The 24,269-nt window shown below is 37.7% G+C and overlaps 1 long non-coding RNA gene across 1 annotated transcript in view; it reads right to left on the minus strand.

The window, feature by feature from the left end:
* LOC125937643 (uncharacterized) overlaps positions 1 to 24,269 on the minus strand; it is a 78,655-nt gene that overhangs the window by 35,075 nt on the left and 19,311 nt on the right. The window contains exons 2-3 of the long non-coding RNA XR_007462453.1: positions 2,666 to 2,780; positions 2,057 to 2,126 (exon numbers count right to left, since the gene is read on the minus strand). This is a non-coding gene — a long non-coding RNA (uncharacterized LOC125937643). The remainder of the gene's footprint in view (positions 1 to 2,056; positions 2,127 to 2,665; positions 2,781 to 24,269) is intronic.

Consider the following 24,269-nt stretch of genomic DNA (forward strand, 5'->3'; position numbering starts at 1 on the left):
ATATGGGAGTCAGGGTACAATTAAACTGGGCTGAACACAGTAAGAAAAAAAATCATAATTAGATGAAGCCATTAACATCATGGGTGAGACACACACACACACACATATATACACGCGCCACAGACACAGAAGAACTGAAGGGATGCTGTAGCTTGAAAAAAAGCTTTCAGAATTCTGTCATTTAATCTTTCATTCAATCCTCTATTTTCAAGTCCCTAGATGTTCCAGGCACTAAGTGCACCCCAGGAATATAAAATCAGATGATACATTTAAACCTTGTCCTTGAGGAGTATGCCATTCACTGGAAAAGGCAGAATAATCCAACAGTTACAGGACATAGTGATAAGGGCCACCATAAAAGCAAGTTAAGATTGTCCTGAGAGGCCAGAGGTGGAGTGACAGTGAACAGAAAATATCTACTGTGCCATCTCTTTTTCAAAACAGGAGATGATTCTCCCATTACTGGCTCATCCAACCTCAAACTGATCTTTAAAGTCAAAGAAATAGTAAGACTTTCCTATTGGTTTGTGGAGCTGGAAAAATGCAATGGCAAACTTGATCACAATTTTTCTCCTCTCTGGTCTTAAAAATCTCATGCTTAAGCTGCTTGAGTGACTAATACAATTCTTTTTAAACAACAGAAAATCACCAGTCAATTTCATTTATCACTCAAATGTTCTTTTAAAGTACCTACTCTGTGCCCAGTGCTGGCTCCTTCAATCTTAACTCTTTCAAAAGGGGACACTCTGGTCTTAACTTCTTATAAAACTCGGTGCGTCTCCTCCAGCACGATAATTTGAGAGCATAAAGAAGGATGATATTTTTAAAAAGACTTAATTGGTTTCATAGCGGAAAAGTGATCCTATTTCCCTTTCTTGACGAGAAGCAAAGTGATCATTTTATCTACACAATCTCGCTAGAGTCACCCGGGTTGTCTAATGGCATTATAACTAATTGCGAAGTAAAACAAAGATAAGGATAGTTTATTGGACAAAACAATTTCAAACAATCCCAGCTCTAGTGAAACCAAACCAATGGAGTTCCTTTACACACTGCTGTGATATTAATATAATGTTCTTGTGAAACGAACACCAGGCAAATAAACAGGCAAGCACAGCAGACATGAAAGATGATCTGTGATAAGCTTATGGTGAAATCAACGGCTCTCCTGAACCTATTACAGCTCTTTAAGGGCCCCATGTCTGTACTCTCTCACAAAACCCAACTAACTCTGTCCTCTGAGTTTATAACTTTTTTATATTATATTCGTACAATACCCTGAAAATGCCCAAAACAGGCATTCTAAGTTCCCTCTACAGATCTTCACATATGAACTCTGTTGATTTTCCCAATTGTGCTCCCGGGTTTAGTTTCTCTAGCTAAGTGAGGAAAAGGCTTCTGCTTCCAGAGGTCAAGCATTATCTTGATTTAGCAGGTTGGGCCCCTGAATCACTGCTATGCTCAGTAGCAAAGAATGCAGGCTGGGAAGGATTAATTACCAAAGCCAGTAATCCTGACTCCAACTCCAAAAATATGGGGAAGTCCAAAAAAAATCTTGAAAGTGATTTGCAACATTCTGTTCAAATCAGCCTCATGAGTAATGTCACTTTGACACCTCTTACCCATGTAAACATAATTATCGCAGACACATCAGCTATTCCTCTGAACCTTCTCCTTTTCACCCTAAGGCTCAATTTCCCCTCCTCTGAAAGAAGATCAACATAGTTTTACTAATAGCTTCTTCCTCAGTCTTTCTAGTGAAACAAATATACTCAAAGTGTGAGAATGCCAGTAGCCTGTTTTATGACAAATCATGTGTACTCCCACAGGCATGGGCAAAAAAAAAAAAAAAAAAAAAAAAAAAAATTAATTATGTACTTTGGTCTCAAGCCCAGGGGACATAGATTCTCTTGGCAAATTCTGGAAAGTTGGACCAAACCTTGCAATTCCTGTCATTCCATATCAGTGAAATCTCAGTTTATTAGGAAGTAACCATAGAAGAAATTCCCAGTTGACCATTAAAATGCCTGAACAGGTACTACTTTCTTTCACTTACTTTGATCTGGGCTCAGTGAGCTCAAGTGTTGCCACAAGACCATATGTCTGCTGGTATCACAGGAGTAATTCTATGAATGAAAATATTTACAGCTGAGGTTATTCATCCATTAAGGTAAATAAAAGGCATCACTGATGTGATGTGTGTGTGTATATATATATAATACACATATTACATACATACATACAATGTCCCGCTGCCTAAGCAAGGGTCCTAGGCTGAGAATGCTGAAAGTATCTTAATACATCCCCTCCATCCATACAAGTTAAATGAATTAGAAAAATTAATAAGAAATGTAGAAAAACAGTATCTCACAATAAACGGTACAAACATGGTTTACTTAACATTTGGAACCTAATACCATAGCTAGTGTCTGGGCATAAATATAATTAAATCTAAATAACTTAAGAAGAAGAAAATGTGTGAAAACAGCTGATATGGGAAAGAACATAATTGTCAAGGGATGCTAAAATGTCAGTTTATTATGCACATGAACCCAATACGTGTCACATAAGGAATTCCTTTCCTTCACAATAAACCATCAGGGATTTCTAAAAATAATATTGTACCAAAGGAACGGCTTGATGAACTTCAGATTTAGAAACTTACATCCATGTCCACTGTGTCCAGCTCATGTTTTGGAAGGAGGCACATCCTGAGACTTCATGGAACGAAAGGTGATTCTAGTGGCTGTGTGCTCGCTCTGTTGGTCCTTTAAACATATCTGGAAATTAACATTGAAGAATTGTTATTACAAGTACACGTTTTTTTCTCCTTTGAGCCTGCATCATATATATAAGATTATATTTTCATCCATCATTCCTTTGGACAAGGTCAAGTGGGAAGGCAGGTTTGTTCTATAGCCTCAAGGGAACCAGGGCATCAGAGTGGAGGGGGTGGTGGCAGGTGTGTTAGGTCACCTCACTCCTAAGTGTTATGCTCAAAGCTCGATGTTCCCTAAACACAGGTGAGGGGCTGTGTTACATGATTACCTGGAGCTGGAACTCTCTTGTGAACTTACGTTCTCTAACACCTCATTTTGTCTCCAAGAGAGTCCCACTGCTCTTAGGATTGTGTTCAAATTCTTAATCAGTCATTCAAGGTGTTTAGCTCTAGCTAAACACTGCATCCTCTTCCCTCACAACTCACTCCTACTCCCCTCTATTCTCTCACTTTCCACAAAACATGCATTCATGTGTGTGCTTAGTTAGTACTCATGGCAGGCTTCTTATGTGCCAGCACTGATCCAGGCCTTGGGGCTACAATAATGAACAAGACACTCACGGAAAGTCCTTCCACTCATGGAGTTTATATGGGGAGAAGGGCACAGTGAAAGACAATAAACACAAAAGCCAATAAGTAAGTGAATAGTATTTAAGTAACAATAAGTGTTAGGGAGATAAAGAGGGAATTTCCATGAGGAGGCAGAGAGAACCTCTCTAACTAGAATGGTCAGAAAGACCTCATTGTGGATGTGACGTCTAGGCAAAACCTCTATACAAATGGAATCGCAAATGCAAAGGCCCTGAGCTAGGAATAAAGTTGGCTTCTTTAGGGTGCAGAAAGAAGCCCAATTTGGCTGAAGTAGAGTAATTGAAAAGATTACAAAGGTTTTTGACAGTTGATGGCAGTAGAGGAATCCTAAGATGGTTCCCAAGATTTCTCACAGAAAATGACCTTTTCCACTATATTCCGTCATATTCCCTCTTATCCATGATGTATGAGATAGCCAGAAGAAAGGTTATCTGGAGTTTTTTCTGCATATCCAAATATATTTAGTTTCATTTCAATTGTTTTATTTATGTTATCTTTTTTAAATTTTTTATTTGCCTGTTTAAAAAATTTATACAGGTTTATGTTTCTTTTAATGAGATTTAGTTCTTCCCTCCCTTTTTGTACTTACTAAGTGGGCCATAATTCACATGCTGGGTCTGAGAATGGGTTAATCCCTTTGCAGACTGGGTATAGCTGAGTTTCCGCCCTTGGTTCAAATGCTAAGTGAACCTGCATAACCAGCTTCAGGTGCAGTTTAATCTTTGGGCCACTGTTTATTTGTCAAAGGCCTTGCTGTGCACTCCTGTAGGTCAAAAGGCACAGAAATGAGAGGTGGCAGAGAGGTCAGGCCCTGGGGAACTGTGGAAACAGCCAGGACTCCAGTAGGCTTGGCCGTTAGCTCCCTGTGTGGCCTGAGCCAGGCCCCATGGCTCTCTGAGCTTCAGTTTCTACTTTCCTACATGAGAGAGCCACAGGCCAGAGAATCCCTAAGGATCTCCCCCTCCCCCTCCCCCTCAGTACCTTACCTAGAAGACAGTGAGCTCTGAGGGACAGGAGGAGGCCAATCTAACTGTTAGAAACAATTACTGTTGGCTTGATCGAACTCTCCATTTGCTGAAGGACAGTCCCTAATACTGGTTGAATGTTTATTGGGTGTGGATCTTTGTTAATTACCTCAAAACATTATCACATTTCATCTTTACACAACTCTCTGGAATATGTACTATGATTCTGATAAATTTTAGATAATAAAATATAGACTGAGAGCGTTTAAGGAATTTCCTCAAATCACACAACTGGAAAGCGGCAAAGATAGATTACCTCAGTTTTTACATGTACCGTGTTTTAGTGTTTTAGCTCTATTCCAGCTATTATGTGGTAAAATACGAATTAAAAGCAATGTCCAACTACACATGGGTCTTAAAATAATATAAATGGCATATGTGGTACCAAACAACACAACAGATGTTTTACATAATTTTTACTGCAAAGAATATATTTCTAGTCCTCATTTTTGATTAGAGAAACTAGGATTCGGAGAGTTTAAGCAATTTCTCCAAAGTCCCACATCCAAACAGTCATGAAGCAAACTTGCTGGTCTGTCTGCAAAGCTCATTTTCTTCTATGGCATTTTGTCGTTCTTATGTGACAGAGATCAGTGGGGAATGGGACCACGTGTTATACAGTGAAGTTAAGGCACATGGTAGGTAGAGCATCAAGGTCACAGAGCCTCCCACATAGCGAAGTGTGGGTTTGCTATGAAGGGTAACCCAAAGGTATTCGAGAAGAACCATCTACTGATGAGAGGCATCAGCAGGAGGCAGTGGAAGTGCACAGGGTGTAGGTAAGCAGAGTGGGTTGGCCAGACACAGAAAAATCTTTTTGTACCAAGGTCAGGCTCAGGGTATGACTCTCTCCCACTGCCACACCCAAAGCAATGCCTCCCCCTTGTTCCATACTCCAGCGACAGAGACCAGGTCCTGAAAAAGGAAAACAAAGGTGAACTCTCTTGCTGCCCTTTCCGATAGTTAATCTTTTATGCACGTGACCCGGCACAGTCAGAAATGTATGTCCTGCCAGGAAATCAAAGATGGTCCAGACCCACTCCCAGAAAAGCCTTGGTCTTTGTCCAGTGCAAACTGGGCAATTCTACATAGAATAAAAGACACACATTCATAAGCTCTCTATCCTTGGGAGTGTGCTCTAGGTCTCTGCTACATGGCTACTATGCTGGCTGGAAGAATTTGCCACAGTTCTACACAAAGGGCAGTTATTATCCTCTAACTTAGAATTCAGTTCTTTTTGCAGGGTGGGGAAAGGAGTACATTTAAAATACTGAAATCAAGGCAATTTACTTAAATAGGAAGGCAGACGTATTAGCAAGATTTATGCCAAACTAGTTTTATAAATGATATAAGCCACTCAGGGTGCCAGGGTGGCTCAGTCCGTTGAGCGTCTGACTTCAACTCAGGTCACAATCTCACGGTCCGTGGGTTCGAGCCCCGCGTCGGGCTCTGTGATGACAGCTTAGAGCCTGGACCCTGCTTCGGATTCTGTGTCTCTGTCTCTCTCTGCCCCTCCCCTGCTAGTGCTTTGTCCCTCTCCCCCACCCCCCCACCTCTCTCTCTCTCTCTCTCAGAAGTAAATAAAAAGTAAAAAAATAATTAAAAAAATAATTGATATAGGTCACTAACATGTGTTTCTATTATTTAATTAGAATGCTATCACATGTTCTGGTCAACCACTATTCTCAGTGGGGCATTATGTATATTTTTGCAGAATAATAATTAGTAAATAGCTTTTAATGTGTAAAACAGCAACTACAGCAACTTTCCCTGTCCTGTAGCATTTTGCTTAAGGCCAGTCTTAATGGTGAAGTTCTTGGTATTTAATTAGAAGAAAAGACATAGGTGTTTTTACCATTAGTGTCCACCCAATTTGTACTAATTCATTATGTATTGTAAAATACCCAAGGATAAAGGGAACAGTATGCCAGCCCCCATATGTTCCTCAAAGCTCTCACTCATGATATAGTTGCCTGGCATTTGGCACCATGAACACTGGGAACATAAATAGTAATACCTAAAGGATTTACTCTGGCCACCAGGTTCCTGTCTTTCTGCAGAAGGCTGTTGGTGCAGGGATGCTAAAGTATAATTGCTTCCTTTCTTTCTGTCCATTGTTGAAAGCAGGGCACTGAATTCTCCTATGATTATTATAGTGTCTTTTTCTCCCTCCAGATCTTCTTGTATTTGCTCAATATATGCCAAAGAAAACGAAATTACTACCTCAAAGAGATATCTGCAACATCATTGGAGCATTATTCACAATTGCAGCATTACTCACAATAGTCAAGACATTGACACAATGTTAAACATCCATGAATGGATGAATGGATAAATAAAATGTGGTGTGTGATATAATAATTATATATATATTTATATTTATATATATTTATTTTATATATAAATATTTTATATATATTTATATATATATATATATAATTCATCCATAATAAAGAATGAAGTCCTGCTGCCATTTGTGACAATTATGGATGGGCTTTGAGGGCATTATGCTAAGTGAAAAAGCTCAAGATAGAGAAATGTAAATACTGTATGATCTCACTTACATATGGAATCAAAAAAAGCCAAACTCATAAAAAAAAATAAAGTAGAATGGTGGTTTCCAGGGATTGAGTGGGGGTGGTGGTGTCAGGGGAAGGGAGGTACAGGAAGTGAAGCGATGTTAGTCAAAGAGTACAAACTTCCAGTTACAAGATGACGAAGCTCTGGATATATAACATACAGCATGGTGACTATAATTAGCAATATTGCAGTATAAACTTGAAAGTTGCCAAGAGAGTACATCTTAAATATTCTCATCCTATACACAGATGCACAGACACACACACACACACACACACACACACAGGCAATATATGCATATATCAAATCATCACATTGTATACTTTAAACTTACAGTGTTGTATGTCAATTATGTCTCAATGAAGATAGGGGAGAAGTTAATGCAGTACTAACATATTACTATGTCTGAAGTAAATACAAACCCAAGTTATTTCACCAAAAAATGAGATTGACAAATATACCTTTGGTATGTTTTAACAGACTTAATCATTTGCCTTTCTATCAAGAATATATGGAGTTTTTGAAAGAAGTTCGTCCTAAAGTGTTTTGGTCATTACATAACCTGGTGGTGATTAAAGAAAAAACAAAAGATAAGGAATTTTAAAAGATAATTTGCATGAACTCTGGAAAGGTTTAAATATTGGCAAATGCTCGTTCCCTCAAGGTAAGCCCCCCCTTCTCAGTGTGTCTTCAGACGAGTAATGGCATTGCCATCATAGGGTAGCTTGTTAGAACTAGAGACTCTGTGGGGTGCCTGGGTGGTTTAGTCAGTTAAGTGTTCAACTTTGGCTCAGGTCATGGGGTTTGTGGGTTCGAGTCCCATGTCGGGCTCTGTGTTGATAGCTCAGAGCCTGGAGCCTACTTCAGATTCTCTCTCTCTCCCTCTCTCTCTCTCTCTCTCTCTCTCTCTCTCTGCCCCTCCCCCACTTGCACTCTGTCTCTCAAAAATAAACATTAAAAAAATTAGAAAAAAAAAAAAAAAAAAGAACTAGAGACTCAGTGCCCAGCCCCAGACCTACTAAGTAGAAATCTTTAAGTTCATGAGAACTTTAAGTTCATGAGAAATCTTTAAGTTCATGCCCAGGTGGGCATGTCATACACATTGAAGTCTGAGAAACACTGCTCTGTTCTAAACCTTTGCTTTTCCAGCTCTCTAATGCATCAACACCCTATACCAGTAGTGGGGGCCTAACTGAGAAGGATTATTTCCACAGAGTGCTCAGACTTAGAGAAAACTCATTTTATTTTCACATTGGAGTGAGAGGGAAATAAACTGAAACAGAAAAACTCAATATATACAGAAATCTCAGCATCAGGTTATAATCTGCCAAAATTTTCAAGGTGGCAAGAAATTAGCTGTGTTATTACAACAGGTTCAGGAAAAGAAGGCACCTTTGGATACACCCCTGTGTATACCTGTAAAGCTAACCACATCAGCAAATCCACTTTCTAGTTGCTACAGTCCCATGTGGGTGTTCGGAATTCTCCCAGGCCAGGTGAATTTTGGCAATATGCTATAGAGCTAAAGGCGGACTTGCTCTATGATCCCAGCCAGCAATTGTACTTTTTATATATTAGTACTTTTTATATATTATGTCCATAAAATTCTGCTCCTTGAAGCATTGGTTCTAATAATAATGATAATGATAATGATAATAATAATAATGATAATAATAAATAATTAGATACAACATACATGTCTATTGACACAACAAAGGGCCAATAAACTGTGGTATTTTTATATTGCAGAATATTCAACAGCATTTCAAAAGAATAAATCTTGTATATGGACAGGGATAACTCTCAAAAACATAAATATTTTGAATAAAACACATAAAATCTGAAATTATTCACATCAAGTTTAAAAACCTGCAAAAGAATATAAAGTATATGAATACCCACAGACAGAAATATAAAACCATTCATGGGAATGATGACTATAAGATGATGAATATAAAACATGTCTGTTATATATATATATATATATATATATATATATATATATATATAATTCTGTATTTTTATCATGTTTAAAATATTATGATTAAAAAAGGACAATTTAGAGAAGTGGGAGATTTCTAACTAATAAAAGAAAACAAATAGCAATAACAACAAAAACACTGTAAAATTAAAATAACCATCCCTAGAATTACTTTATTTAAGAAGGTATGGTTTTTAATGAAATGAACTTTTCAGAAATATTTTTAACCTAATAATAATGACTTTTTTACCTGGAAAATGATCAAATTACCTCCTTGTGCTTGCCCCATGGTCTCATTTGCTCTGCAACTTGTATGACAGAATCAATACTGATATATGGAAACTTCTGTGAGTCCAAAAAGGCACCAGTGGTCCAGAACCACTGAATTCAACACAAATTTAACCAAAGTCAGAATTTTCTTTTTGACCCAGGTTGTAAGAAGGATATACGTCTCAGAATGGATTTTCATGAGGAACCAGATTTCATGCAGGCTGACAGCAGACCTCTGAACTGCAGTTCAATCAACTGTGAGTTGTATGATATTGAATGAAATACTTAACCTCATTGAGTCTAGGTGGAAATAGCAGGTCATAGTGTTGTTATTAGTACGAAATGGTATATAAAATACTTAGTACTGTATTTAGCTCATAGTAAGTGTTTTATATATGATGGCTCACAGTAATAATGATGGTGGTAATAAAACTATGGCCAGGGGCGCCTGGGTGGCTCGGTCGGTTAAGCGGCCGACTTCGGCTCAGGTCATGATCTCGCGGTCCGTGAGTTCGAGCCCCGCGTCCGGCTCTGTGCTGACAGCTCAGAGCCTGGAGCCTGTTTCAGATTCTGTGTCTCCCTCTCTCTCTGACCCTCCCCCGTTCATGCTCTGTCTCTCTCTGTCTCAAAAATAAATAAATGCTAAAAAAAAAATTAAAAAAAAATAAACTATGGCCAGTCTATGCTTTATAAGTGTTTTTTTTTTTGTTTTTTGTTTTTTTTTTTTTTACATTCAGGACTGTAGTATTTCATGAGATATATGTACTTTATTTTGCAAGGTAAATGAACAAATCACCAAAATAAAACACTGCATTGATCTGGCTTTGGTTCAGATATAAAGATGTGCCCAAGAAGACTACTAGCTCTTTCTAACTCACTCTCCCTTCTATTCTATATTTTCTTCTTGCTCTACCCCAAGTATAGGTTCACTTGGATTCTAATAAAATCTGCCCAACTGACCTGCTATTAGTATATGAACCAATAGATGAAAATGCAAATCCTAAGGTAAGAGTTTTAATTTTTATTTGATATTTTATTGAAATAATTTTTTTTAAAAACTTGAACTCTGATTGATTTTTTAACATGATGTTTTCATACATAAATTAAGAAGAAACAACCGAAGGTTTTGCCCAAGGACACATTGTCTTGGGTGCAAAGTTTTAAATAAGAAATGTATGATGTCATGACCTTTGTTAACCAACACCTACACATCAGCTTTTTTCGGTGACCGCAGGATAAGCTTATCCTTGGCCTGAGCCAGCCCCGTGGCAAACAATGGAGCTGTGGGTATGAACAGAGTTGGAAAACCAAGGGCAAGATCATGGTGTCAGTTGGCCTAGAACTTCTGTGTACAGGGCGTGGGGTGGGGTCCTCTCCACTTGTCCTTCATGGATTAATGGCCACATATTATGCTATCTGCCACCCACTTTCCTGCCTCACCACCAAATGGTAGCTTTGTTTCTTAAATGAATGAATGAGGCTTTTCCCATCTTTTCTTCAGAATAGAAAGAAGCCCTAGAGATGACAACGTGATATAATATCTCAAGGCTTCCCTTTGAAAATATAAAGCAGAGCATTCCTTTTCCAGAAACCAAATGGAGTTTGGAAACGGCAAAGGACAACATTGTTAAAAGATCAAAAGCTAATCTCTACAACCAAGTCCTGATGCTTTCATGGCCCCACTCAACATGCAGCTAAAATCATTTGTGAAGCTTCTGTAACCCAAGGATGTCAGGCAGCTCAGATATACAAGAACAATATATGCCTGGCAGGACAGAGGAGCTCTGGCCAGGAGAAAGCACTTGTGACATTGACTCCTCTCTACTATATTTTGTAAAAAGAGATCTGAAAATGAAGGGCTCCTTCTGTTTGCAAAGCTGTCCCAAAATGTGGCTAATTGATGTTTTCTTAAGAAAATAACCATGGAGAAAGACCAAATCCCCCTCACTATGAAGTTGGGCATAGCTCACTGAAAGAGAAGGGAAGTGAAAGTGAATAGCAATCAGGGTCCAAAAGCCAAAGGCTTCTCACTTGCAGCAGCAGATTTAACAACGGGCATGGTGGTGCACAGGGGGAAGGAAGAAGACAGTGAGGATGGGGGTGAGAGGACAGATGTGACTGCTCGTTAGTTCTAGTCCCAAGACTGGTTATAGGAAGGTGACTTATTTTAGGACAGAGGAAGAAAGGTGGGAAAGGAGAATTGTGCTTGAGGGCACAGGGGTATGAAGAGACATAGAGATATTTATTGAGACATTAATGAATTCCTATAGTGGGAAACATTCTATCCATTTTTTGTTCTTCCAAAAAAAAGTAAGCAGTTGCCAAGGATAGGGTGGCAAGCAGATTTCCTATAAAAAGCTTTCCTAATAAATTATGTACTTGGTAAGAGGAATTGCATTTTACATGCTATGGCCTTACTTCACAGTTTTACAGATTTCTTTAATCCTGACTATATTTTCCCTGGTTTTATATGAGCTGCTGACACTGGGTACTAGTGGTGGCTGGTAAAATTGTACTTTTTCCAGGGTTTTAAATCTAGAAATGGTAGCTAGAGAAGGAGGAATGGAACTGCAAAATGGCTGTGGCTACAGCTTTTATGATTCCAAGGAAAAATGAACATGTCTTATAATATTCAAAGTTTCCTTTTCCTCATAATTTTTAGAATGATCTCATCAAGAAATGTGTTATCACTTTAAATTTTCAGAAGAAATGGGAGCAAATTATGATTATCTGAAAATTCAGGAGAGACTAGTAAAGCGAGTTTGAAGAAGTCCCTTCAACATACATTAAGCACTCTTTGATTAAAGCCATCAGTACTGCCTCCACAGTGCCAGATCTTTCCTAAGATGTCTTGGAAAACTTCTGGATGTCATTCCTGAATTCTGAAAAGGTCAATGATAGAATATGAAATAAAATTTTTTCTACGTTAGAAATACTGAATATGATGTTTCAGTTAGAAGGCACATATGGAAAAGCACAGAAGTGAAATTCACTGCACCTTCATGGTGATTTAGGAACAGTTTTCCAGCAAGGGCTAAATGGTCACCAGGAAGCAAGAGCAAAAATGAGCACCTCAGGCACAGGATCATGCCTGGGTAGTTTACTGGGCTGTAGACCAATATAAGCTGAGGGATCAATTGCCAATCTCGATGGCTTCCACGAGAGCTGAGTATTTAAATCAAAACTCCACATTTAGCATGTGTGAATGTGTCAGATTTTTTTGTGGAAAACTTTAAGCACTTGCTACCACAAGTACTCTTCCAGACTGTCTTCCCTGGGACAATGGAAGGTCAGTGGAATAGAGTCAAGAAACCTCAAATCCAAGTTCATCTCTGCGTTCAATTGATGTGTGGTTTTGAACAAGTCATTTCCCTTTCCTCCTCCTTTTCCCTGTCTGAAAATTAGAGATGTGTCATGCATGCTACCTAAGTTCCTCCTAATTCTAATGTCACATGGCTGAAGATAATGTGTTTATTTTGAATTTCAGGTCAATATAGTTCCATCTTCCCTAGGAATTAAAGTTAAAGAGTCTTTGGAAATTAAAACTATAAACCTGAGAAGTAGTCAAACTCAAATCCCCTCATCCTACTCATAAAGAAACCGACCACTTGTGTTTGTTGGCTTTACTCCCAGATGCCAGTGAAAATATTTGGTTGTTTCAAGTAAGTGCAGCAACGAAACCCCTTTTGAATCTGAAAAATTCAGTTTCACGTTCTCTCACACAGGAATAATGTCATTTCACTGTCAGAAAAGAATACAAGTTCAAATTATACTAGAAACAAAATATCCATCTCAAACGAAGATGGGGTTTTCAGCATCATAGAATTAAATATCCCTACATCTGTCCCAATGGTGAAACTTGGAAAGAAGCTGCATAATGCATCAGCTATGCAGCTTATCTATGGCACAGTCTTGGGGTCTGGACCCAGTTAGTGGAGCCATGTCTGATAAGGAATACCTACAGTCAAAACAAAAGTACCTGAACCTTCCCATATGTTTAAGGAGAACTCTGGAGCCCCAAACAAGGACATGTGGGGACAGAAGGAAGAATAAAAAGCAACTAGGAACAAAGCAGAAAGTATAAGACCATTACTAGAAGGAGCAAAGGGCCCAAGCTTTTCTTCCAATTAGGAGCCAGCCCAGTGGGCCATGTACAGAGAAGCTTTAAAATTCAAGGTCAAGGCAGGCAAGAGTGATTATGGTAGATGGCTGCCCTCACCAAATTATTCATTTGTTTTTATTATCATGCTTGTAGAAAGTAATTGCCATAACTTGGTACCGTGTTATGATATTGTCTTTGAATCTTCTAGTGGCAGATAAGTTTGCAGATGCCTGTGTCTTGTTTCACTAGCTAAAATATTAGCTCTTTGAGGATCTTATTAATTACTGTATTCTCACAGGTAGAGGCCTGTTATAAAGTAGGTGCTTTCTAAATGTTTGGTTCGTTCCATAGCTATCAAACACTCTGTTTAGTTGAGAGTTATATCATCAGGCATTTTATTATATTATTAATGAAAGTTATTTCACAAAGTATGCATTTTGTATATTTTTCTAAGGGTTTATAAGTCTTTACAGGAGTATCGTAGTCACTTGCCAGTTCCAGAGATCTCTGGGTATGGAACATGGGGTAATCCAAACTTATCTGCATTTATGTATTTAATAGTTGGCTTAAAAATGTTGGGTATTCAGATGAATAGAAAAACTGCCCATCTTTGTTCATTACCATAATTTTGTGGAATTCATGGTTCATTTATTTGAATGGTATTCTGAATTTTATTTACATGACTAATGTATATAGCCACCTCCATACACACAAGACTACTATTTCATTTATATCCTTAAACTTTGAATACCTATGCAGAGAAGAGATTCATTCTGTACTGCCCTATTCTTTTACTATTCAGAATGTGGAGAACCTCACAGCAATTGCTTATCCTACCCAAGACCCACTGAATAGTTATCTGATCTGTTTAAAAGAGAAAGATGTATACTCTTTTCCTTCAGTAGGGTTGCCCCTCCATTTATCCATTCACTCACCCTTCAGACATCCTTTGCTCAATGTCTTTTACATGGAAGATATAAAGGAATGAATTAGGCACACAAAAAGAAGCTAGGAAAATAATCCTTTGATTTCAAGGCATTGATATTCTAGAGATTAGATAGATAAACACATGATCATATGTCCCTTGCTATCCTCTACTTGATATCCCCACTTATACAATCCTGGGTGCTAGTAGGCACTTACAAATCATTCACTACCCAAGTGGGGCAATAAATGTAATTATGAGAGCTGGACACAGTGGGCACATATGTGGCCAATAAGCCACTATCGGACACATTTTGAGATTTGAAGGAGGCATCTTTTAGATAAAATAAAATCATACCCTGAATGGTATCCACATATTCATGTGTTTATAAAATACGGAGTTTGTTTTCTCAAGAATGGTTTGATATTCATGTAGAATCAATCCACAGTGGATGTAAAAGGAAATCCCTAGCATTTAAAATTAATGTAGGAGAGGTTAACCTTGCAGATTCACTTCTAGGAGTCCTGCCAGAGCAGAATCTTGGGTGGGTAGGTAGATCATGGTGTTTGCCCAGCTGACCATCGCCCCATTATTTAGCTGTGTGCTAAGCAGGTCCTATGCTCTCTTCATAGAACAGAAAGTGGCTGACATCTCCTGTGTTTCCTGTCCCTTAGCACATAAAATCACAGTGATACAGAAGAGGAGCTCAAGACATGAGTACTTGCCTTTCAACCATCCAAAATCTACACCTACCCTGTGTGACCTTCCCTGGGATGGCTTCTCCAGTCTGCCCTATGTGAGAAAGTGTGAAAAAAAAAAAAACAGGCTTTGCTGAGGGTACCAACAATCCATGAAATGGCGGTGCAGTCTGCAAATTCTGTAACAGTACCCGTTTTGCAGGAAAGGTGGTGAGACATTGACAACCTGCTAATATAATACAGTGTAGGACTCAGGAAGCCCAGCCTTCCCCCAAAGTTTCTCCCAACAGAACAGAAGGACCAGGTGACAGCAGAGGTAGAAATCAAGCTGCTGAGCCAGCACCAAGTCCATGCAAAAGGGATTGTCCAGCTTATTTAGGCTTTAAAACATTCCTGAGCTGAATGTAACCCAGTTAATCTTTCCATCAGGCTCAGTGCTGCACTTCAAGATAAAAGTGTCACTCATAAGTCATCAGGCACTGGGGTCTGGCAAGAAGCCAGATAACACTTCTGTGAAACACTGGTTCCAAGCTTTGCCATCTACTTCATCCCCTACACATTCTAACCCAAGGCTGGGAGGTTTAAATAATTCATAGCTGAACCAAATACAATTCATTCAGAGGATACACTGTGTCTCTTGACTTGGGAATGGAGTAGTCATGGAGAGACAGACCATGGAAATTAGCATTTTGTTGGAATAAACGTACCCTGGGTCACCCTTATCCTGTACCATGGAAGCAAAGACCACATCACTCTCAAGAGACAAAACCAGAACCGTGAGACCACAGCATTCCCCAGAGATGACACACTACTTCCCTCAGCAACTTCCAGGTTCCTGAAGCTTCATATTTAGTGGGTTTTCTTCTCCCACTCAGTGTCCCATGAGGTATCCACCATTGGAGCAATCATTGCCAATCTCTTTACCCCAGGGAGTTGAGCTGGCAGAGACCATTTGAATGTTTATTTTTGAAGTGTGACATGACACAAATGCCATCAATGATGTCTCTACCTCATCGTTCTCCTAAATCCTTAAAAATTTTAAATCTATGCCTCGGTGTGAATATTTTTGACTTGCTCCTGTGACTGTGTAGTGTATGTCAAGCATTGTTTATTTATATGTGTGTGTGTGTGTATATAAATTATATATTACATATATAAATTATATAAAATATACATAAATATAATTTATGTATATAAAATTATACATAATTTTATATACATAAATTATATATAAACATATTTTATATAATTTATGTATAAATTATATTATATATAATATTTATATAAATATATAATTTATGTATATATAAATATATATCACTCCTTTGGAGATATATATGTGTGTGTGTGTGTGTGTGTGTGTATAGAGAGAGATATATATATCTCTATATATCTATATCTATATCTATCACTTCAAAGGACTTCTGAATATTTTTTACAGTTAACAAAATCGAATGTCAGGAAGGTAAACTTGTCTAGAATTATAAAAGTAGTTGGTAGCAGAGCTAAGTTATGAATCCAGGATTTTCTATCAGTAGAGCTGGACTTTTTTTTTTTTTTTTTTTTGCTAAAAGCTGCCTTCCTTTTTCTCCGTGAGGCAAGATGAAGGAAGGATGACATCTTGACTGCTGTGGCCTGCAGAAAGAGTGCAGAAAGAAACATGCTAAAAACATGGTAGAAATGTTCAGGACAAGGAAATCTCAAGATAAATTTAGCCTAAAGTACAACTTTGAGTGGACATGGCCCACCGAGTGGAGCAAGTCTGCTTCTGAACCATTATGGGGGAAATAGGTGTGTTTCCATAGAATTAGTGTGGGACCTAGACTCCAAGTGTGCTCTTAAAGGTGTATATTTTAGAAGCAGCCTCTAATTATTTATCTACTCTTGTCGTAAAATAAAACATCCCTAGGATCCATCTCTGCTTTTATCAAATCCTTTTTACTTGGACAAATCTCCTAACTCGTTTTCCTGAACAAATTTTATTCCTTGCAAACTTTGCAGCTAACACCAAGGAGATTTGCTAAAATGTGAATCATACTGTGCAGTGGCTCTGTTTAGAATCCTTTGAAAGCTCTGGGGAACACGCAGGAAAATTACCAAACTCCTTAGCATAACACACTCCACCAGGCAGCCATGCTGATTTTCTTGTGATGCCAGGAACTTTCATGATGCTGTGCTCTGCCACAAGCACTCCCTCTACCTGCATACCTTCCCCTCACCATCTGCCTCAGTTTGCATGATGCTTCCTTAGGAATCCCCTGAATGGTAATAAAAAAAAAAAAAAAAAGAGAGAGAGAAAGAAAGAAAGAAAGAAAGAAAGAAAGAAAGAAAGAAGTTACAAATGGTATCCACCTGGAACACCACCTTCTATCTTGGGGATCCTACTTTCTGAGGACATTGTTTGAGAGGTTAGAGAAACATTTCCCATGGAAACTAGTTGATGGAACTGACGAGCTAAGCAGGAAAAAAAATGAAAATTAAAGACAAGAAAACTGACAAAGAAATATCACAGGAAGAAGCAGGTTATTGAGGAGGTTTGTTGAGTATGGCTCAGGAGTCAGAACTAGGATCTGGTGTGGAAGTAGTCTAAAGTCAGATTTAACATATTTTTCAAAAGGCTTTCTTGAGATTAAAGATTTATAACTAATTAAAGATTATAACCAAATATAATTAAAGATTATAAACAATACTCCTGTAGAAAACTCTGGGTTCCAGGTTTCAAGAGAAGGCTAGATGATGCCATAGAAGACATTGCTACAGGAGTTAGGAGAATAAATGCTCAGCTTTTCTCACAGGCATTGACCATCAGGGATGACAAAGAGAAATGGGACAGCAATGGAGTGGAGAGGAAACCAGGTAACCTATTGGAGCCTACAACCTCCCATTAACTCCTCCATGTACAGAGTCACTAATGAATTTAACCACAGCATACAGCCTCCACATAAGCCCTGAGGATATTACCTTCTCCAATCTTATAACTGTTTAAAAAATATATATTATTAACAAGAACTCCATGACCTCTACTCTCCAATATTTGTGGGTAAGGAATTTACAAGCAACATTATTGGGGACATGCATGGATATTTGGGTATACAGACACATCCAGTAGAGAAATGTTTTTATGTAAAGGCATATTTTAATGTTGGCATATAAATTTGTGCGTAATTTACCCTCTAGTAGTCAGCATGGTTATTGCCAGAGCACAGTGATGGTGCAAGACTTAAATATTACCTTGCAAAAAAGTAGTTTGTATACCTCAGTGTCATAATGCATCCCCGTGCCCAGTGTACTGGTGGGATGCACTACAAGTAGTTTGTTATTAATGGTAGGTAAAGTCTGAAATTTGTGAATGATGTAATTTTAGAACACTATAAATCAGATACAAGATTATTCCCCATATAATGTAATTCTCACTCACTTGCTTACAATATACTTTCTGAAAGAGAGAGAAATGGGTGGAGTTTTAATTAGTACTTCGGAAATTGCACATAGCCTCTGGTGCATCCCATGGAAATGTGTGATACATGTCTTCTGTTATATGTGTTGTGACTGATAAATTGAGAACTTTCTTCTGAAACACTGAGTATAAGGTAACACACTGTTCACCTGTCATCCCAAAACTCTACATTTGCATGACCTTTAAACTACATGTGATGGACAGAGGAGCACACGCTGAAAAATGCTTTTAAGGTAAATCTTTCCATTCTCAATTTCACACAGTGGTAGCTAAATAGAAACACATAATGTATATTAAAAACACAAAAATAATGCATTGACTTTTGGAAGAAACTATAAAACCCTTATCGCTTTGTAGTATGTGCACACATCTGTAACCTGACTATCCCAGTTGTCCAAAAAGATAGAACAGATTGAATGACAGCTCATGGCCAAATTTCGGTAGGAAATAGGAAGATGATTATATGTTTGCTTTTAGTACTGTTAGGTTATGCAATGCCTTTGTTCATTTAGTTAGCCACTATATTAAGAGCGCTAGTATTCCTCTGCACAAAAAAAAAAAACAAAAAATAAGCACTACTCTCTAAGAAAGCAAGAGACAGATGCAAATGATGCTAGGGAAGCAAGTAGGGACTAGACCAGGTAAAATCACGAAATCCTTATAATTTATCTTTCTCCTAAACTCATTCATTGAAACATTGAAATACATTAAGCAGGGTTTAACATGATAAAATTTTCACTTCAAAAATATACTGTGGATGTAGTTAAGAATAGATGTGGGTTATTAGTTTAGGAAACTTTCACATAAGTCCAGGCAACAGACACTAGAATAGAATGGTGGAAATAGAGAAAAGTGGTTGAAATGAAAATACATTTAGGAGATAAGGCTGAGGTCTTACACATATTTTGTTAAATTTATACCTAAGTATTTCATGTTTTTGATACTATTGTGAGTGGTATTTTTAATTTTTAATTTCCTAATTAGTTTTCTAGTATACATAAATAAAACTATTTTTATATGTTGCTTCTGTATCCTGAGATGTTGCTTATTTGTTTGAGTAGAGTGTTTGGTTTTTTTGTTTGTTTGTTTATTTGTTTTGGGGAGATCCTTTAAAATCTTTTAAATACATGATCATATTTTCTGTGAAAGAAATACAGTTTTGTTTTTTCCTTTTCCTTATATTTGCCTCTTATTTATCTCCCTTGACTTAATTATACTAGCTAGGGTCTCCAGTAAAATTCTGAGTAGACCAAGTTGATCACTGGAGACACCCTTACCTCCCTTACCTTATATCTGGTTGTAGGAAGGAAGTGTTCAGTGTTTCACAATTAAACATGATGTTAGCTATAGGTTTCTCACGGATTTCCTAAACAAGATCCCAGATATCACATATCAGAACATCTACACTGAAAGCTACAAATCATTTCCAGAAGAAAGAAGGCCTGAGTAAATGACAAGATATAACATTATACTGAATTGGAAGATTCGACTTAGCAGATGTAAAATTTCAAGATGAGCTATGCATTCAATGCAATCTCAACCAAAATCTCAGCAAGATTTTCTTTATTTGGAGATATTGAGGACATGATTCTAAAATTCATATAAATATGAAAAGGATCTAGAATACTGAAAATGATTTTTTAATAGGAGACCAACATTGAGGTACTTAGAGTATCTGATGTCAGGACTTCCAAATATCACCATGTTGGGAGTGTGGGCTTCAACATAGGAGTTTTGGGGTAAACCAGTTTAGTCAATAGGAGTTTGCTCGTTTAGCCTTTCCCATTTCTGGCAATCTGCTCCACAAATTCCAGCCACCTCAGTCTCTCCAAGCTATTTTATTTTCCTTTTCATCTCAGTGAGACCACCATGCTGTGTTTGAGTTTATCCTCTATGCACCAAGTTCTCATATCAACCGGATAATCTTGAATGAATCATAGTATTGCATTTCCTGTGTGCATTGTCTGAAACAGTCATTTCAAACATTTAGAACAGTTCTTATAGTGTTTATAGCAAGAATTCCCATCCAGTAACTTTAATTAGGCTGAAGTAGAAACCTAAGCTATGGATTTTTGAAAGTTGGGGATCACATAAACTGGTGGAACCAATGAATTTAATGGTATGGTGCAAAATTAGTTGATGTACAGGACAGAAAAAAGCATATGAGAACTCATGATTTTGGAGATGGTGCAGCTATTAGCAGTGACACAGTGTCACAATGTGATAGGGTAACTTCCTCTCCTTTATTTGACAGACAAATGGTAAGAAAGAAGAAAAAAAATCAATCACCTAATTGGTAGTATTATGCATACATATTTACATATTCACTCACTAAGCATTACGTACATTCAATTATTTATTCATTTTTTTTCAGCAAACATTCCTAGGTGTCACTCAGGATTAAGACAAAAATGTATAAAAATTCAGATAAAGTTTAGCCTGTGGCTAAGATGAGAGCCTAGGAAGGAAATTAGTCTTAGAAGAAGACATCAAAACTAAGCAGAATAGAATTTTGGGAGTGAAAGCAAGATGTCCTACTTAATGCAGTTGATGATTTTTAACAGAAATATTTTAGATACAAATACTTTACTATATTTATAAACTTTTATATCCGTAGGCAGTCATCAAATTGCATCCTATTGAGGAAAATAAACCAGTCCATCCATCTATTTCTCTGTCAATGCCTCATAAAATAGCTGGTTTATGTTTCAGACATAAGACAAAACAAAAGTCCATGGAGTATTTTCCTTCCCAACATGTTCCAGAAATTTACAAGTTATATTCTTTGGAATTGCCTCTCATATTATCAAAGGATTGCAGTTAACCAAGCATAAGCCAGAAAGGTGATATTACTTAGTGAGTCAGATGGAATGGATTCCAATCCTGGCTCTGTATCTGAATAGCTCAGTAACCTTGGGCAAGATGCTAACTAGGGGAAAGAAATAAGATACAGATTCAAGAGATATGGAGGGAAAACGGAAAGGAATAGGGTCTGTCTGGCTATAAAGAGAGAAGAGTCAAAAGTGATTTCTTGTTTTTGGTTGAAGGATGTGAGAATATTGGTATCATAAATAGACATAGAAGAAGAAGGTCTTAAGGGAAGCGACTAATATCAATTTAAGATATGCAGAATTTGAACTCCTGGTAGAACTTAATGTTGAGCTTCTAGGTGGAGCTCTCTACTAGAAATTAAATGGCTTGATGTTAAATCCTGGAGCTCAAAAGAAAGTCATTTATACATTTTTTTCAACCAACAACAGTTATATACTTAATTTTCCAGTTACCGCGCTGGTTGCTAGGGATTCAGAAATAAAAGACTAAGTGACTGCCCCCAAGGAGCTTACCTCAGTGGAACCAAAGTTTATAAGACAGTTAGATCATGCGATCCTAAGTGCCAAGTTTTGGGGGCTAAGGTAGAGGTAGGGGCACAGTGCTGTGCAGATTGCCCGTCTAGGAAGCAGGAGGTGAGTAATCAGAGAAGGCCTCCAGAGTAACTGAGCTAAGTCTTAAAGGAAGAGTAGGAATTTGTCAGTCAGAGAAATTGAGGAAGGACTTTCAGGCAGTGGAGGCAGGGTATGTAGAAGTACAGAAGTTTTCACCAGTAGGACTGACTTTGAAAACCTCAAGAAGTGCGTACATAATTTCCAGTAATACCACATTCCTCATTTTATTCCTACATCATTGTCTATTCCTTTTTATTATCCTTTTTACCATCTTCTCTGCTCAGCCCCTAAATGATAGCACTCTTTCCTGGGCTGCTTCTCTCTTCTGTCTATATTCTCTCCCTAAGTGTACACACCTATGGCTTCACGTATCATTTTCATGCCAACGGTTCTTCTCTGAGCTCCTGACTCTTATAATCCTTTGACATCTCCACCTTACAACACTCACCCAGAAAAAAAAAAACAAACAAACAAATTTGTCCACTCAATTTCTGTATATTTTTCCCAAACCTGCTCTGAGTACCCTCTTCTCTATTAACAACAATATCATCTACCAATTATCAAACCAAAACCTTAGAAACCATCTATTATTCTTCCCTTTACCTCACCTCCTACATCAGATCATTCAGGGAATAGTCAATTTTTTGTCTAAAATATCCTCAAAAATAATCTGATATTTTCCATCTTCATTACTAGCACTCTAGTGCTAGCTACCAACTTCTCTCACTTGGACTATTGCAACAGATTCCAGGATGATTACCTACATTCTTGTTCTTGTACAGTCATTTTCCCATTTAACTGTGACCTTCGATAGGGGAGTTTCAGAGGCAGTGGAAAAACTCGACCATAAGGATTTTAGAAGTGAGTAATGAAGACTTTTTATTTGCTCATTAATTCATTTACTCATTCATAATTTGAGAGAAACCTAGGCATTCTTTGAGAAAGATGTCAAAGTAATAGTGGAAAGGGAAAAAAATGAACATGCAAGAGAATCATGCATAGAACTGAAAATCTAACGCATTGAAGAGAAGCAGGATAGCACAGAAGTTGGGAAGATATGATGTGGAGGTAGATTATTTTGTTCATATTCTAGCAATATGACATTGGGCAAATTATTAAGCTTGCTGGGCCTCAATTTTCTTGTAAGTGACAGGGAGATGACATGTGGTCACTGTAGATAGTGAATGAGCTTCATGCATAAAGGGCTTAGAACAGAGCCTGGTGCAAAGGAAGTACCCACCAAATATTCAACACTCTTCAAAATTGATTCGATATATGAAAATGTTTTGAGGTGAAAAAAAAAGTAGACTTCAATCTCCTTTGTAAAGTAAAAGTCATAGTCATTTGTAAGGAGTTAAATGGAGGTCTTGGAGATTGAATAATAATAACAATAATAATAATATATTACCCTTTATTGATGTGTAAGGCATAATGCTAAGTACCTTACATATAGTTATTTTTGTCCTCCTAATAACCCTGTGAGTTCAATTCCAACATTACTCCCACTTATAGATTGTGAAATTAAGGTTTAAGGAGGTAAAATAATTTATCCAAGTTCACACAGATAACGAGTCAGGATTTGAACCAAGTCTACGATATTTTGTGTTTTAAACTGCCACACTATGTTGCCTGTCAATTTCTTACTCTGCATATTTGAACAGAAATGCCCCCCAAAATATTAAAATCATTGCCCTTTCAATAAAATCAGAATAGAACACTATTTTATACTGCACATGTTGATACTCCCTCTTTATTGAAATATACTTCATACAACTAATCAAATAAAAACAGTCTGAATGTCCTCCAGAATTCCTTTTGAATCTGGTTTAGTCTTCCACAGAAAGGAACGAATTTCACAGAGCAAAAGACAAAAGCACCCACTATCAAACTGCACCACTGCTGGTGGCTCACAGAGAAAGCTGTCCAGGGGCAATGATCCCAAGAAGATGACAATAACATTTTAATAGGGAGTTCTAAAATCAAAACTGTGTTTTCAAAAGTTTCTTTCATCTCTAAAGCATGTTCTAAATATTTGCTATTCAGGCTTCTGTAATAGACCTACCATGCCTTTGCACACAATACACAAAAATAACCTTAGACTGACCTGGAGGGCCTGGGCCTGGTGAGTGATAAATCTGTTAGCCCCAATTTGGAGAGCAAAGTATTTTCTAGAGGTCACAACACTACCATTCACACAAGACTACAAATGCTTTCAGAGGTGCTCCCTAGTAAAATCATGATGAGTGCTTTGATCTTGGGGTCTCTTTCTTTTTGTAACATGTCCGAATACCTAGGATTATAAGGCAGGCAGAAGTCAGAGAGAAATTAAACAAACAGTGGAGAGTGACCAGCCAGGGTGGCTTCTAGTACTGAGGTCATGTGTTTGCCTCTTTACTTGCAGATCAAGGTGAAAAGTGC

The sequence above is a fragment of the Panthera uncia genome (assembly GCF_023721935.1).
Source record: "Panthera uncia isolate 11264 chromosome A3 unlocalized genomic scaffold, Puncia_PCG_1.0 HiC_scaffold_12, whole genome shotgun sequence".
Taxonomy (NCBI): Eukaryota; Metazoa; Chordata; class Mammalia; order Carnivora; family Felidae; genus Panthera; species Panthera uncia.